Raw genomic sequence first — 6,000 nt, 5'->3', positions numbered from 1 at the left:
AATTTTATCTTTCTGAGATTGCAAAAACATCAGCGCTGGTTATTGTTGTATAGACTTGTTGTAGAACTTCTCACAAAAGTAATTTTAATTAGAAATCAAAAATTGAATTTAAGAACAAAATAGATTAAAATAAAAATAAATATTTATTACTGCAAACCACAACCTAGGCGCAGTAAATATAATTTTACGTCATAAAAACAATGGTTCTAGAGTATTTACTAATTCATGAAATACAACATGTTTTTCTTAAAACTTACCGTTCGAAACATTATAGTAACATAATAGAAATAGCTGTTTGCAAAGTATTCGTTAAAAGTGAAAAAGGAGTCACTATGAAAAATCCAATAAAAGTTCAAATTTAAGTCTGTTTTAAATCGAGATTCGGTACAATTTCATTTTTATGAAATCTTCCGTAATACACTGCTCTGAATGTCATTTAGTTTATAGAGAAGGAAATATCATTCCACGATTTACTCTGCAAAATATTACCCGTAAAACATAATAAAATAGTCGACCGTACATAATGATGTACCTGATTTTTACGTCATTAAATTTTACACACAAAGAAGTTGGTTTCATTTTAATACTTTTTACGTGATTTTGTAGCGTAACGCATATGACATATCATTAGGTAATTTAGCTGTAAATTTACCACTACTGGGCTAAGGCCTCCTCACCCTTTGAGGAGAAGGATTGGAGCACATTCCACCACGCTGCTCCAATACCATTTGGTATAATGAAAAATAATAATTAATCAATTACCTCAGGTATACATTAAAAATCTCACAATAATTTTTCCCTTTGATGTTTACATTCCGTTATTTAATGTTGAATTAAATCATTACTTTTTTGATAAACGTGAACATAAAAAAGACTACACGCTGAAGGAAACCCAGGAGTATTCCCCATGATGATTGGTTTTGTGGTTCCATAGAATATTTTTATCATCTATTCTTTGACCGTATAATCGCTTTTTTGCACAATTATTTCACCATTTTTTATTCCTCCGCCTAATCACGACCGCAAATGACGTAAACTTGGATTAAGGACCTATTCAGGTTAATCTTTCGCGATTCAGTCTGCCCGATAATGTCACAGCTGTTCTTAAATGAATTATAATAAGTAGGCGACCTGATAGGCTTGTGATAAGTGTCATTCAGCTAAGGGCTCTATAGAAGATAATTATATGCATAATATTATTAATGGAGTGTGTATATATACACTCCATTATCCAAACCAACCGCGAAACCTTTTGTTGTACACCTTTGTACGTCATTATCTCCTATTCATGAATGTTTGGGTTGATCCTTGTATATTCATCAGGGACATATACGAGTAATTATAAAGGTAACATTTTTATGGAAATGTAAATTTACTTAATTAAATTCAAAATGTCAATTATCTTGTATTTTTTATTCATTTATATGCTTGTATTGTATACTTACTTGTGTTTATTGATGTGAAACATGTGTTGCCACACCTTAAGGGTAAGGCAGCGTAGATGGTGTCGTCAAACGCCATGATGCTTTTCTATGCCAATTTGCTCCCTCTGCGTGGCACTTATACCTCACATCACCTTATCTTATTCTTTTTTGTAACAAAATAAAATAATTTTGTAAAATGAAATTGTTTTTTTTTTTTATATTTTACTCTACGTTTATTTATTTATTTTTTTTTCTTAAGTTAAAAATACCCAGCCAAGATTGCTTTCTTGTATTTAATAGATCCAAATTTGAAGATACATACAAAAATACAACATATATACAAAAATACATATATACATACGTGTAAACAAAGCCTTTGACTGTTTCGTTGTAGTGGCTAGCTTATGAGACCGCAGATTCCGAGGGTTCAAATCCTGGGTCGGATCAATAAAAAGTTTATGGGGTTTTCTGTTAACAAGTCTCAACAGCAGTCTGGAATCGGAGTCTGGAGATTCTCTGTGTTTACATTCCCATGCCTCGGAAAGTGTGACGCCTTTTGTCCTATGCATGAACTCTGCCTCGTGTCGATTTTGTGGTTTTACGAGATTGTGAGAGTTAGGGATTCATTGTTGTAGAATATGTCCTGCTAAGTATTTTTGAGAGGATGAATGCTGTGGTCAAAATCAGTTAAGAGTTCATCAATTTCAAATTCTTTCAGTAACCGGTTTTTGTATTTTACATTTGCCCGGCATCTCACGAAGGGTTGATTTTTTATTTGGTATAATGCAAGCTCACTATATGGATGTCATCCATCAATACACGTGGCTGAAATTTACTGAAAAGCCGGCTTTCAGATCAATCAAGATTTTAAGCGCAGTGCTGCGGTGAGCTTATTTTGGTAGAGTGCAATTCTCTTTGTAACGTTTCTCGTTCAATCAAATTTAATAAAAAATCAGTTGAATATCTCGGATTAAATTATGATTCTTGTATATAATTCATCATATTCTACAACAGCGTGGAATAAACTATAATTCTTCTAGAGCGCTGTGAGTTTGAAAGTGAGACAGAGAGAGCTTGTCTACCGCTGCCGTATCCATAAGAGAAAGGGAAGGCAGACAAAATGGCGCCGTAACGAGTTACGTAACGAAGCTGTTTACCCTCCCATTAGAAGTTGTCAATTGGAGGTATATTTAAAATAAAGTTTACCATAACAGGAAGGATTGTTCTGATGATCTTGTAAGGCACGGGGAAGTTAACCAAAATTGTAAAAATATGGCGTAGAACTGCTTACTTACATACGTATAAATTTACTTATCAACATTACAAAGTATCATTACATAGAATAAGACAAAGTCGCTTACCGCTTTCGGTCTATCCCTGTGTATGCTTAGATCTTCAAAATTACACAACGGATGCGTTTTTAATAGATAGAGTGATTCAAGAGGAAGGTTTATTTGTATAATACATGAACAATTTTAGAGGTTTCAAATGTGATGTCGTAAATGGACACATTTGTTTGCTCTTACATTGTAAATACTAGCTGAAATCTATAAGATAGATCAAAATAATAACAAAGTATTGTACACCTTAAAAAGGTCTACAAAAAAGTCCCCGATGGTGTATGTCTATCTCTAAAAGATAACCCAAAATAACAATTCTTTATCCTTTATATTTTATGAGAAATAATGGCTTATTTTGCGACCCAATTTAAGTACCTTAAATACAATGTACATTTAATATAGATCAATATGACCCTTCACAGCATGCAATTTAAATATATATTTTCGAAGGTATTACACTATGTAGACCCCCCCCGCCCAATTTAACACGCAGGGACATAGGGGTGTTCTATTGTCTTATGACAAATATATTGAACCTTGTATATAATGACATTCTGTAGTATATTTAGTATTAGTATTGCACACGTGCGAAGCCGGGCTGGGTGTGGGTCGCTAGCTATTTATATAAAGGATTTAACTATGTCAACTAATAAAAAATGTTTATATACGGCAAGAATACTAGCCATATTTGTTCCATCTTTCCTAATTCCTATCATATGAAAAAAATACATACAATAAATATATACTTTTAATAAAAGTATTACAAGATACCGTTGGTCATCGAACACCTGCTGATTTTGCGTTTGGTCACGAGATTTACTATAACCGAAATCGTTCACAGTGATATTCATCATAATTATATTCTATTCGCCTCAAAACCTTTGAAACAAATATCATACGTTAAACCAAAACCATTATAATTAATAATGTACCATAATCACGTTCGGTTATTCACAATTCGTATGTTATTTTGAATCAAACAATTTTACGACGTACGAAGCACATTAACAACGCTTCGGTGAAGCAAATATGGGCGTTCGGTTTTATGATAGCAAGTAAATTATACTAGTTGATGTCCGTACACGGAAAACTGTAATCAAAGCATGGCTGTTCGATCGGAGTATGGTGCAAGTTGTAAGCATGTATTTAAAGATAACCTCCAATGTACTAGATGTATACTAAAGAGTATTTATTAAATTTAAATATAGAATTAAAGACAAATTGTTATGCGAATTGTTATTGTCTTTTTTATTTTAAATTTATTAGTTATGAATATATATACCCATATTCGTATTTAAGAGCAACTTCGTTATCAAAGTCGTATATCAAAACATTTGTCTTGTTAGTCAATAGTCACTCAGTTTAGTAAAGTATGTCTGCATATCAAGAGGCATTCGGGTTTAGTGGACGAGACTATTTTTTTTCTTATTTTCGCATACGACATCGCTGATCCCGTTAAGGCACTCATTAATTAAAATTTAACTAGCAACCCGGGAATAATTGTTTTAAAAATATTTTGTTTTTTTAGGTTGTATAATTAACATTTGTCTTTTTCGAGTCTATGAGTGTTTAAAATAAATATTTAATAATTATCATTTTTAGTTTTTTTATATTATAACTTATACCACGCGTCATATCGTTGCAGTGTTGTCTGCATTGCGGGAAATAATGGCTGTCGGTCATATCTAAAACATTACCTTTACTCGAACCGAACCCTTACCTGACCCCTTTGATTTTATCCATCGCATTAAATTACTTCCCGGGAAAATAGCCTTTAATCGTATGTCTGTTATGATTCTTTATATTTTTTACTTCATTTTTATATTCGAATAGATTTTTTTCTATTTCTTTTTTTCAAACTTTTATAACTTGTCATCCTAAAATGGCTGTTTTGAAAATCGAAAAACAATTGATTATTTCTATTTCGAATACAGACTTTGTGTGTCAGTGTACTTCCATGATAGCTTATATGATACAATTATAGTAAACTTACTCGAGATAAATAATAAATATTGGACAACATCACATATGTACATTAGTCGGATCCCAATGTAATCAACTAAAGCACTTGAAAAATCAGAAGTAACGACGGTACCACAAACACCCGGACCATATAGAAAACTTACGAACTTTGTCCACATGGACTCGACTGGGAATCGAATCCGAGACCTCAGAGTGGCGTACCCATGAAAACCGGTGTACACACCACTCGACCACGGAGGTCGTATACTCGAGTTATATATTACATAATCACATAGTTCATTACTTATACAAACTTGACTTCATTAAAGCTTAAGTAACATAGGAGGTTCTCTTCATCTTAACTAACCCCAAAAGTTTTGGTTACCAAATTGGCAGTTCCCTTTCACGCATAAAGATTGCCATCTGACCTGCCCTTAGGCTATGTTACACTGGAAGTTGCTAGCTCAAATTATGAGTATGTATGTGATATTTCAGTTTGTTCTATTTATGAATATATAGTAATGTTATTTAGTATAGAAATTAACTTTATTAACACAGTGAATAAAACATCAAAAAATTTAAGCTATAGTAATTGCAGATTTAAAATTAACATAATAATTAGGAGCAACATATAACAAGTCAAATGTATGTGTATATCATTATAGATAAAAATAATTATATTTTGTTATCATATTAGAAAGCGGAATAATATATCTGCTGTTACGGTAAAAGCTCCAACCTTATTCCATTTACTGCGCTAGTAAGGGTTATATATACATATGGCACACCTTTAATAAAACTATTAAGTCAAATGTATCATTTTGCTACTGCAAGTTCATTGGTGGGTTCACTCTTGTGGGAGAATTTCATTGAAAGAAGACACATATTGTTTTCTTCACGATGTGTTGCACTATCATCGAGAACGAGATATAAATTTCTCTTTGCCTTGGTTTGTACCATCAATCATTGGCTAAGATGCATACGTTCTAACAATTGCGCCTTCTCGCCTAACTGGAACTTTGTCTAATTAAAATAAAATACGTTAATAGATTTGATTGTGGTGTGCAAATTAAAAGATTACGTCGTTTCGAATATATTTCAGCAGCTGCGATACAACTTTAATTAATTAACGTATTAATAACTCGACCGCGCAACCGTGCACTGGTGCAGTTTAGATTTAGTGCTGTTTTTTTGGGTGTGAACCAAAATATATGTGATTGTCATAAATAACACATATTTAGCAATTACCGTAAAAATTGTTGTACACGTGTTAA

Source organism: Vanessa cardui, chromosome 23 (assembly GCF_905220365.1).
Source record: "Vanessa cardui chromosome 23, ilVanCard2.1, whole genome shotgun sequence".
Classification (NCBI taxonomy): Eukaryota; Metazoa; Arthropoda; class Insecta; order Lepidoptera; family Nymphalidae; genus Vanessa; species Vanessa cardui.
The sequence above is the reverse complement of the archived record's forward strand: the minus strand, read 5'-3'. Positions refer to the sequence as shown.